Raw genomic sequence first — 12,714 nt, 5'->3', positions numbered from 1 at the left:
ATTAAATGTGATATGATAAAGTATCCAGTATAGGGTAATAGAGGTTGACTGAATGAATTTGAATTGCCATAATGAAATACTTAAAAAGTAATATCACAATATAAATCACAAATTGCAGATTCAGATTCAATTAAAATTTGGCACTAGCTCAGACCACTGTGTTAAGTGTATTATCATATATTATCTTATTTATTCCTCAAAATAACCCTGTGATACAGTGCTGTTTTCTCCAATTTACATATAAATTCAGTTGCGGAAAGGAAAAATGCTTGCACAAGATCCAGTTCAGGTGTTGGAATTAAGGGTTTTGTCCTAAGCTTTCCAATTTCAGGCATTTTAGTTTTCCATGTATCATGCTTCTCAATCTTTTTTCTTATTCTTATTTTTATTTTTTTATTGCATTGTTAAAAAGCTCATGACTTTCCATTTTAATATGTAAGTCAGACCTTTTATTATTTTCTTTTATTGTCTTATTATTTTAAAATCTTTGTCCTTGTATTTGAATTTTTGCTTGTTGGGAACATCTCAAACATTATCTGAGCAGCAACGGCAGTATATCTGTTTACAAAAGTTGAGGAAGTTTTGTATTTTCAGCAAGGGAAGGTGACGGTAAATGGTATACATTCACTTCAGTCTGTTTTAATGACTATTAGTGAAAATGGGTTATAAAAAGTCAGTGGTTATCTAGGGAGTTGTTACAAAGGTATGTATATTCTCTACTCAAATGAAATGGTCAGAGCCTACATAATATACTGAATTTGACATTTTGATACTTAGAAATATTTCAAAGATAACATTTTTATGTACTTGACATTTTATGAAAAGGAAATTTACAGCTATGACTAGCCCTCTTCCTTTTATAATCTACCTGATGATAACAGCTATAATTAGCTTTCATTGCACTGTTATCAGATAATGTTAGTAAAATTAGCATTAAATTGGTATAGTATCAGTCTTTATATACAGCTGGTTATATAAATTCTCTGGAAACATGGGTAGAGAATGAATTTTAGATATATATTTAAAATATCTAATTACCTTGTTTTTTGGTTTAACTTTTAAGTGTCATATTATTTATAGAATCATTTTACCTTCTCAGCTAATCAAATATTTACTAAATTTGTACTATAAGCAATAAATTGTGTGCTAGGAGAAAATACAATTTCTTTTCTCCAGAAACTGACATTTCATTTGGAGGTATGCATCACAGTGTTCCCACACTGTTAATAGATGCTGGTCCTTCTGTCTGAAATGCCCTTCATCACTCTTTCCTCTCCTTTGCTGTGCTAGTTTCTACTTACTTTTGGAGACTCAACTACACATTCTCCTAAGATGCCTTCCTGCCTGCATATCCACATCCATGTTTTTGGTATCCTATCTCTCTACCTCAGTATTATAATTGCTAGCATGTTTCATAACCTCTAAAATTGTGAACTTCTTCAGTGCATGAGCCTTTTGTTTTCTAAGGCCCTGCGACATGGCAATTCCTAGTAAGAGCTTGATAAATGAATCAAGACATATAGACATATACTCATACAGATTAAATGAAAAGAAACATGGCATGCAATAAATACCAAGAATAGCTTATAGTCAAGCATTGTAGATTTGCAGAATAGAAGGCAAGAATAGATTGATGGTCAAGGAAGGATTCTTGGTCAGGGTCAATTTCATGGGCATGTAACCCAAGCCACACAGGACCTCTGTGCTCTGAAGGGCTTCATACTCGACTCAATGCTCTGTTGTCACTGTCTAAACATTCTTAATCATTTTTTTAACAAAGAGATCATTTTTTCATATGACTCTGGGCCCACAAATTCAGGTGGAGGTACTGTGTTTGGTTCTAGGGGAACGTTTCATACTTATGGAAATGAGTGGGGAGAGCAGGCAGGAAGGGAGAGCCCAGGAAACTTACAGGTATGGTGAGGAGTATGCTGAGCATGTGAGAGGTCATTAATAGTCCAGCTCAACCACCAGACAGCTTATGTTGCCTAATATGAGACCTGAAAAATGGATTGAGGGAAAGTTTGACCATTATCCTGAGAGTAATGAATAATTCCAGGTTATTGGTGAGCAAGAGAGTGATGAGAGGAAGAGAAAGCTTCAGGAACATGGTGGCGGTACACAGGCTGGATTAAAGAGTAGTGAAGTGGGACATAGGAAGCTGGTCCAAAGCCCAAGGTTATGGTAATAATCAGCATTTAATAAGGAGAAAGAGGCAAAGAAAACACAATATTGGGAAAGACTGAGGAAAAAAATAGATGCAACTTTGACTCCACGAGGAGTCAAGGAATATCCCAGACTATCATGAGCCAATGATGCACTCTTAGCTGGACTAAGAAAGTCAGGGCTAGAATAGAGCATAGTTTATTTATCAGAGGATTAGTGAGTTTTGTTTTAGATGTTTGAGGTGATAATTGGATTGCAAAGTAGAATTGTTCATTTTGCAATTAAATATAAGTAATTGCTTATAAAGAAGAAAGTTTGAAAAAAGAAAGGATGATTAACAATGTCAAAGGTTGCATTAAGACAAGGACACTGAAGACTGAGTGAAGTCCTTTAGATCATAGTTTTAGGAGTGCAACCTAATAATGTTGTGTGGGAATTGAAATAATGTAGAATTTCCTAAATTCACGTCTTCCCCAAAGCCACCCCTTGTGTTTCCTGTTTCATTGAAAGGTACCATTCTCCACCACCTTTTCCCCACCAGAAATGGGGGTCAGCCTTGACTCATCCTTCTCCTTTATTCAATCAGTCCCTTTTTATCTTTTCTGCCTACCAAGTGTGCTGAGTCTACCTATCTATCTTTGTCCCACTACCACTTACTGTGTGAAAGACAGAAGCCTCTGGAATGATCCAATCTTCATCCTCCCCATCACAACTCTAACCTTTACCATCTCATTCTTATTAGTGGTAGGGAGATTTTCCAGGTCTGCTTGTGCCACTTTCTTTCTTTCTTTTTTTTTTTTTAAAGATTTATTTATTCATACAAGCACTGGGTACAGTCAGAAGCATGGGAGGGTGAGAGAATTCACCAGAGCCAGAGCGGGGAGCAGAACAGGCAGAGTGACGAACTACACTGCTGAGGGGAGCAGCGGGCCGCAGGGGAGGTCTGCGTGCCATGTGGGACCCTCGCTGGTGACCGGGGATCAAACCAGCGCTGCAGAGGCTGCAGGCAGCTTCGCAGCCCAGCACTCAACGGCTGCACCACTAGGGAGGCCCAGATTGTGTCACTTTCTATTTAAGACCCTGTTATGAATTGTGTCCTCACCCCAAAACATGGAAGTCCTAACACCAGTGCCTGTGTATGTAACCTTATTTAGAAATAAGACACTTATAAGTAATCATATTAAGCTGAGGTCATTAGGATAGGCCCAAGTCCTTTATGACTGTCTCCTTGTGGAAAAGGGAAATTTGGATACTAACTCTATAGATCTGGGTGATGTCTCTGTGACCTAAGAATACCAAAGTTTGCCAGCATATCACCAGAAGCTAGAAGATGGGCATGACATAAAGTCTCCTTCACAGACCTCAGAAGGAATAAACCCTGCTTATACCTTGATTTCAGACTTCAGTCTATTCTGATTTCAGACTATTCTCCAGAACCATGAGACAATAAATATGTTATTATAATAGCCTCACCCCCCAACTTGTGGTACTTTGTTAAAACAGTCTTAGGAAATAAATAGAGCCTCTAAAATTTTAAAATTCCAGTTATGAAATGAAAATCCTAAATATTTCTGGAAAGAAAAAAGAAAAGACATGCAAGAAACTATAGTCAGGATGATATCGGACCTTTCAAAAGTAAAACTGAAACCAGGAACACACTGGAACAGTTCCTTCAAAATTTTAAGAGATTTCCATTGTGGACTTCCAAAAATGAGGGCAGATTATGTATGTTTTCAGCTAATAATATCTCAAGAAATTGTCACTCTTTCTGAGGAATCTATAGTGGATATGCTTAATGAAATAGAGAAGTAGACCAAGAGAGTAGACAATACGTGATCCATAAATAGAAGATCCAGCCCAGAGGGAAAAGAAGGGAATCCCAAGACGATGGTGAAGGGAAGCTTCTAGATGATAGTTGGGCGATTGGTGAAGGGAAGCTTCTAGATGATAGTTGGGCAGTAACTAGTCAGGAGGATGAAGGACTCTAGGAAGGCAAAAAGAGAAACATTGTTTTCATGATACTTAAAATTATATTGTAACTCTCATGGGAAGATTGGTACAGAATTAGTAATAGGTATACATAAACCTAGCAAATGAAAAAATATATATAGAAAGGAAATATAAATATACTTCTCTGCATAATTCAAGCTATGACTATTTACATAGTCATTGTAAAAGCTCAGTGTTGATTTAACTGAAAAAGGTTATGCGCTATTAGAGAATGGTAAGTGTGTTAGGTTAGCATGCTGGAGAAAGAGGGTGATATGTTCATCTCCCGAGTAAAATTAAGAGTAAAAGAAAAAAAAAAGCAGAACCTTAACAATCAAGACATAAAATTCTAGAAATATGAAGCAGCAGAAGAAATAACTAAAACTATTTAAAATAATTGTTTCTGGGGAATGGAAATCAAAGGTAGAGGTTGAGTGTGTCAGGAGAGTGGTGTTTCATTAGAAGCTTTGAGCTAATATTTACCGTCTAAAACTATATTTAAAACTTATTTTTATATGTGTTTTTATATTTAAAACTTTTATTTAAAAATTAATGAGGGGCCTCCCTGGTGGCGCAGCGGTTGAGCGCTGGGTTGCGAAGCTGCCCACAGCCTCTGCAGCGCTGGTTCGATCCCCGGCTGCTCCCCAGCCACCGGAGGGTCCCACATGGCGCGCAGACCTCTCCTGCCGCCCGCTGCTCCCCTCAGCAGTGTACTTCGGTTCTTCTGCCTGCTCTGCTCCCCGCTCTGGCTTGGTGAATTCTCTCACCTTCCTGTGCTTCTGACTGTACCCAGTGCATGTATAAATAAATAAATAAATCTTTAAAAAAATAAATAAATAAAATAAAAATTAATGAAAACAAGAGTTCAGCAAGATGGCAGCAGAGTGAAGACACTGCACTGGCTTCCTCCATAGATTTGCAGCCAAATTACAACAAAACAAAGACAACAATCCCTGAATGATAAACAGATGACTATAGCGTGCAGCAGTAGCAACAGCACAATGGAAAGGTGGGAAGATGGAAAGACTTAAGAAAAACTGCTATTAAACTATTTGGCGCAATAGTAGAGCACTATAACACATGAGAGAGAAGAATGGCTGTGTACAGAGACCTTCTGTCATTAATTCAAGGGCACACATCCCCATTGGAGACTTTAAAAACCAAGTAGTACACTGGAGAAGGGGGTGCACAGAGTTGGGGTGTGGGACAGAGAGGATACACCAGTGGAAAACTATAGGAGTAAGTGTGTAGAGTATGATTACTCGCTGAGGCTGAGGCTCCCAAACTAAAATAGCTGGAGCCAGAACAGATGGGAAGAGCCAGATTAGATCACCTGTGTCTCTTCATAGAAGGAGCTATTATTTTTTGCACCCTAAGGGTGTGATTACCTGCCTTACCCTCAGCCAATGTCAAAACCTACATAGCAACTAGGTGAATGCTCTCACTAGCCAGAATTTGAAATACCTGAGTCTTATCAGGAGCTAGTGCCTCTGGATAAGACTATACTCACTAGTGAAGAGAACAATTCCCAGCTTGTGGCCCTGTCTTAACTATAGTTCCCAACCAGAACCAATGTACTGCTCAACTACAGGCTTGAGGTTAAGGCTGGCACAAGACTGTTTAGATACCTTTGACCAAAGAGGTTGACCTAGGGGAGAGGATCACTATGGGTCCCCACCACTTAACTTGAGTGCTTACAGCACTGTAGGAAACTTGAACCCTTGATGCTCTCTGGATGCAAACTTTCAGTGCCCTATGGCCCCAATTTCTTTCTCCCTATCACCCCTCTCCAGCACCAGTGTCCCGGCCATCTGAACAGGTACAAAATCTATGAAATAATAGATACCTAGAGATCCTGGTTTAAAAAAAAAAAAAAAAAACGATTATACCTAGCTCTGGCAGGAGGAGAATAACATTTGTTTTCAAGACAAGAAAAGCAAAACCCCTATTGCAAACAAATAAACAAACAAAAACCCTAAAAATGAAGAGACAGAAGAACCTCTCAAATTTTGGAAGCAAGAACATCTCAAGAGAAGTCTCAATCCAGCAGAACTGCAGACTATGCCTGATACAGAGTTCAGGCATAGAAAACTTACAGCTGAGAACTATCTCATTCTGGACAAATCAGACACCCTGATCTAAGAGGCCCAAAGATTTCCAAAAAAAAATACCCGATGACAACCTCCAAGAGACATAACTAAACTGTTAAAAGCTAATGACAAGGGCAGAATATTAAAAGCATTGAGAAAAAGATGAGTAACCTGTAAAGAAGTACCTCTTACTTTGTCTAGGGACTTTGCGGTGGAAAATGTAATTGCAAGAATTGAATGGCAGGAGATATTTAAAGTACTTGAAGAAGAATATTTCCAACTAGGACATTTTATCTTGCAAAACCATCATTCAAGAAAGAAGTAAGGTATTTCACTGAAAACAAAAATTAAAAGAATAAATCAACACCAATCCAGACATGAAAGAAATACTAAAGGGGCTATTATAAAGCAACAGTAAAGCAAATGTAGTAGTAACAAACACCTGTATCATACAGTGTGGAGGAGGAATAGAGTAAAAGTGTGCTACATCAGAATGAGTTTGAGATCAAACAGTCCAACTGGCCACAAAAGTATTTCATCCTGGAACTGAGAGAAATGGAAGCATGTTATCTGACATTATGGTATAAAGCAACAGTAATTACAACATGATATTGGAATAAAAATGTACATAATGATCAATAGAATCAAAAGCCCAGGACTATACATACCTAACTGTAGGGTTAGGACTGGACACAGTGCAGGTTTTCTAGGATCCAGCAGACCAGTAAAGGAGGAGTCAGAGTACTCAGTGGCTTTTTGCAGGTCTTTTATTGGGATTTAGCGGGTACATAGCAGGCAGGAGTGCTGGGGGGCCGGGAGGCTGGCAGTCCTCCCAGCCCCCAGCAAATCTTCACTCTATCTGGGCTCTCTGGCTTTCTCTCTGCTTCTGCTTCTGCTTCTCTTGCTTCTCTCTTGGCTTCTCTTTCGGCTTCCGCTGCTGCTGGCGTCCCCGTGATGCCGCCCTTAAAAGCACAGTCTTAGCCCAGGTGAATCCCATCTACCTATGCCCACAACCTATTCCAGGTGCCCACCATCAGGCATGCATTCAGGACCGCAAGGATCCATCATCTATCCTGATGGCAGGAGGGCAGAAAAGCCCGACATTTTTCCTTACCCTACAGTCCACCCCCTTAGGGTTTTCTGCCATGTAATCTACATATATATACAATTTTCTTAGCAAACATAAACAATGCACCCATGGCCCACAAAAGCAAATACATCACAATATAACAAAATACAACAGAACACAAATAAGTCCAGGCAGGGCCCCAACCTAGTGCAAAAGACAATTATTGGTACTAGCAGATGAGCCACCAAATATGCTGCCAAAGGCACTGCTCATACAAGGGAGGGGAATCACTCACGGCATCTACTGTAACATACCAGGAGCCGTCGGGCTTCCTGGCCTTCTCTGGTTGTAGTCTCGGCTACAAGCCACATACCGCATCCACCCCCAGGATGCACTCACTCTGGGATTGGCGATTCTATTCTGTTGGGGGTAATCACCAACCCTCAGGGTTTCTGTCTGCAGTCACTCCAACATTCGGCCTTCATAGCCACCAATGCGATTCGCAGACCCCTGCACTCAGGCCAACCCACTGCACAAGCACATGGGTCGGAGATCCAAACTCTACATGCGGCTTAGGCTCCACCACAAGCCACGTTCCCCACCCGTCCCTCAGGGACGGGTTCCTCAGCTCCTCACCCTCACTCGACAATGAGCAGGGCATCACCCACAGGTGATTTTACGAGACTCACAGGTCTTCAGCATACCCAGGCTGCTTAATAGTAGCTCACGTCTTCCCAAATTTAGCATCAGCACCAGCTTTTGCCTTCTCAGTTGGCTTTTCTCCTCTGCCTGGCTGCTGGGCATACACAGGCTGCTTTTGGCCATCAAGGCCAGCTGGCCACCCCCAGATTCTCAAAAAACATAACCTGCCAAGGTCTTCTGCCTTCTGGCGGGATTGTCAGTCTAAGTCCATCAGTCCAAGTCCATTAGGCCTTTCCACCAGCACTGGCGAGCTCCGAATCGTGGTCCTCTCTTCTCCGACAATTCTGCTGCCTCAGGGGTCGTTGGCTGGTCCTTTTGGGTGTTGTTGGCTGGTCCTCTTGGGCATCTCCTCTTCCAGGCATGGTCTTATTCCATAGCTCCCAGACCGTGTCCACCTTCTGTGCCTTCATGCCACCTCCAGCGTCATCACAGGCAAACACAGTCTGTTACTCTTTAGTCCCTCCAGGTCTTCGGAGGGCTCCAATACCCATCTGCATGGATCATCCTGCCAACTACGCCAATTGTAGGGTCAGGACTGGACACAGTGCAGGTTTTCTAGGATCCAGCAGACCAGGTAAAGGAGGAGTCAGAGTCCTCAGTGGCTTTTTACAGGTCTTTTATTGGGATTTAGCAGGTACATGGCAGGCAGGAGTGCTGGGGGGCCGGGAGGCTGGCAGTCTTCCCAGCCCCCAGCAAATCTTCACTCTATCTGGGCTCTCTCTGGCATTCTCTCTGCTTCTGCTTCTGCTTCTCTTGCTTCTCTCTTGGCTTCTCTTTCGGCTTCCGCTGCTGCTCGCGTCCCCGTGATGCCGCCCTTAAAAGCACAGTCTTAGCCCAGGTGAATCCCATCTACCTATGCCCACACCCTATTCCAGGTGCCTGCCATCAGGCATGCATTCAGGACCGGAAGGATCCATCATCTATCCTGATGGCAGGAGGGCAGAAAAGCCTGACATTTTTCCTTACCCTACACTATGATGAAGGAGCCAGGACCATATAATGGGGAAGGGAGAATCTCTTTAACAATGATGCTGGGAAACTAGAAAGCCATATATGAAAGAATGAAGTAGGATTACTTTTTAGCTCTACCCACAAAAATAAATTTAAAATGAATTAAAGACTTAGATATAAAATCTGCAAGAAAAAGATATGTAGAAAAAAAATACTGACAATATGTTTCATGGCATCAAAAATAAAGATGTTTTTGGAAACTCAACCCCTGCAACAAGGAAAATAAAAGCAAAAATAAACAATTGAGATTATCCAAATTTAAGAACTTTACACAGTAAAAGGAATATATATATATGTGTAATTTAAAAAGATACCCTATGGAGTGAGTGGAATTACTCACATATTACACAACTGACAAGGAGTTAATACCCAAGACATACCAAAAAACCTTACTTAATTTAACAATAAAATACCCAATTAATATATGGGCAGCAGATCTGAACAATTTATTAAAAAGAATATCCAGAATGCCAATGGATACATGGGAAAATGTTCGTTATCACTTTTAATAAGGGAGCCACAAGTGAAAATCACAATCAGATGTCATCTCACCTCTATGAGAATGGCACATAAAAGATTCTCTGTAACAAGTACTAGAGAGAATGCAGAGAAAGAGGGACCTTATTGTTGGTAATAATTACCTTGAAAAAATGAAAATTCAAATACTGTATGACCCAGCAATCCCATTTTTGGACATAAATCCAAAGAATCTGAAACCATCAACTCCAAAATTATATGTTCTACAATATTTGTTCCAGCATTGTTTACAATGTCTAGGATATGGAAATAACCTTAGTAGCCACTGATATAGGATTGAATTAAGAAAATGTAGTATAGGCCTCCCCAGTGGTGCAGTGGTTGAGCACTGGGCTGCGAAGCTGCCCGCAGCCTCTGCTGTGGTTCGATCCCCAGCCCACCCGTGAGGGTCCCATATGGTGCACAGGTCGCTCCTGCCACACCTGCTGCTCCCCTCAGCAGTGTACTTCGTCAGTTTGCCTCTTCTGCTCCCTGCTTTGGCTCTGGTGACTTCTCTCACCCTCCCGCGCTTCTGACTGTACCCAGTGCTTGTATAAATGTATGTATAAATAAATAAATAAATAAATAAATAAATAATAAATCTTTAAAAAAAAAAAAAAAGAAAAGAAAATGTGGTATATCCATATAAACAGCCACAGGGAAAGAGTAAGTATTGCCATTTACAGCAAAATGGGAAGAGTTTGAGGGAATTACATATAGCAAAGTAAATCAGAATGGTAAATAAATATGTATAAATGTAAATTTATAATATACATTATATAAATATATAAATATTTATATAGTGGTTGATTTGACTAAGCAAATATTTATAAAAACTAGCAACACTAATAAAGTGAGGCTTCTGTGAGGGACAGGGGGAAGAGAAATGGTTAAAGGGATATAAGACATGGTGGTGGGAAAGAAATTTTTAAAAAATGAAATTCAACAATAGGAAAAGAAATTATTTGAAAAGAATGAAATATGTCCATACAAAAATACATACACAGATGTTTATCAAAATATTATCTATAATGTCCAAAAAGTTAAAATGACTGAAATGTCTATGCCTAATAAGGGGATAAATAAAATGAGGTATATATATGTAATGAAATCTTCTGTAGACAAAAATGAAACAGTTATATGCTCCAACAAGGTTGGTAAAAGAAACTTGTCACAAAAGACCATATATTTCGTATTTGCATTTATATGAGATGTCCAGAAGAGACAATCTACAAAGAGAAAAAAAATAGATTAATGGCTGGGGGATTGTGACGTGGGGTTGATGCTCACAAGGGTTTTTATTGAGGGTGATGGAAGTATTATGGAATTATATAGTGTGTGATGGCTGCCCAATTCTGTCAGTTTACTAAAAACCACTGCATTTCACTTTTATATGGTGAGTTTTATGGTATGCAAGGCATATCTCAATAATTAAATCATTATCAAACAATTGTAGGAAAAAAACTAGTTCATGGAGTTACTATGAATAATAAATGAAATAATGTATATAGAAGATCCAGCCAGCTATAAATATTAAAAGACTTGTAAATTGAATCATGTAATAAGTGTACATCATGTATTATGATGTACAAGCAGTTCTAAACCCTGATAATAAAATACTTTTCTCAGAAACCACTTTACCCAAAGGACACAGAAACGTCAATTCCAAAGAGCATCTGCACCCCTATGTTTATAGCAGCACTGTTTACAATAGCTAAGCTTTGGAAACAACCCAAATGCCCAAAAATAGATGACTGGATCAAGAAGATGTGGTACATATACACCATGGAATATTACTTAGCAATCAAAAAAGATAAACTCATGCAATTTGCAGCAACATGGATGGAGCTGGAAGGGATCATGCTCAGCAAAATAAGCCAGAAAGAAAAAGAAAAATGCTGGATGGTCTCACTCATAGCAGGAATCTAGAAAACTTAAATAAGGGACCAGGAAAAATGAATAACTATAAGAAAGTGAAAATCAAAATCTACAAAAAACTATGAACCAGAGACACTCTATGGGGGTGGAGGGTGGGGAGGGGAGGGATTGGGGTCAAAATAAGGGGATTGCAATTGTATGGGGAATATAAAAATAAAATTTATTTAAAAAAAAAAAAAACACTTTAAAACCCGAGTGACTTATGCCGCTGAGCAGCAGATAAAGAGATTACGATTAAGGGAATAGTCCCGGATGTGGGTGAGGTGGTGGTGGGTGGCTGATAACGTCAGTGCTAGAGTAGAAAATCCTTCAACTAGGTGATTATAAGTAGCACAATTCGGTGACTTTAATCTTTTAGAATCTAACCGTTGTCTGGAATCCTGAACCCTTTTAACTTGTAATCATAGCTGTAGGCATATTTCATCATCTTCAGTGAAAGCTCTGCTCACATCTGCATCTGCCTCAATGTTCCACAGCCTTTTTTAACCCCTCACAGTAGGTGGCTTTTTTTTTTTTTTTTTACTTACATGTTTTTCTCCCCTACCTAACTTTGTAATCCCTGAGAGCAATGATCACATCTTATTCATTACTGAATAACCAGTGCCTATATACAAGCATTCAAACACTTAGTGAACCAACACTCAAGTGTATTTTGCTCCTCTTTATAGATTCCTCCAGTACTAAGGCACCAATAAATACTGGCTGCTTCTGCTCCCAGGTGAATGAGCTGTATCTCTGTTCCCCTTTATGAAGGGTTCCTTCTGCATCTTCATTTCATCCTAAAACCACAAGGATGCAGAATCATATTAGAAACACCCACAGTCATCTCATATTTTCATCCTTAAGACCATAAAGAACACTATCTGTGACATCCTATGACAGGGAATAGAATAATGATTATTCTCACCAGAGTGGAAAAGACCAGCATTTGACCACTTTGTAGGAGTGATGAGTACTGTCACAGTGATGCATAGGTGTGTCTCTAGTATCCTGAAAAGAACTGAAGTGCTTCTGGAAGATCTTTGCAACCTATTACCTGGGAGTCATTTATACAATGGAGAAACTGGCGTCTGATTTACTCTCTCAAACTTCCCTAAGGAGCAAAGAGGATTGATAGTTTTGGGGGTTTTTTTTAGATGAGCCACTTCTCAGATGAACTGAGTCTCTACCACCTCTTCCCATTCCTCTGCCTGCCCTCTTCCCTAAGATGCCCCTTATGGGCATCTCACCAAG

The 12,714-nt window shown here is 39.8% G+C and overlaps 1 protein-coding gene across 2 annotated transcripts in view; it reads left to right on the top strand.

Moving 5' to 3' along the window:
• The window catches only part of LCP1 (lymphocyte cytosolic protein 1), a 156,662-nt gene that overhangs the window by 82,783 nt on the left and 61,165 nt on the right, over positions 1-12,714 (top strand). The gene's annotated exons all lie outside the window — the stretch shown is intronic.

Source organism: Talpa occidentalis, unplaced genomic scaffold (genome assembly GCF_014898055.3).
Source record: "Talpa occidentalis isolate TD23 unplaced genomic scaffold, MPIMG_talOcc4v2.1 talOcc4.5, whole genome shotgun sequence".
Classification (NCBI taxonomy): domain Eukaryota; kingdom Metazoa; phylum Chordata; class Mammalia; order Eulipotyphla; family Talpidae; genus Talpa; species Talpa occidentalis.
Note: the sequence above shows the minus strand (reverse complement) of the source record. Positions and strands in the feature narration are given on the sequence as shown.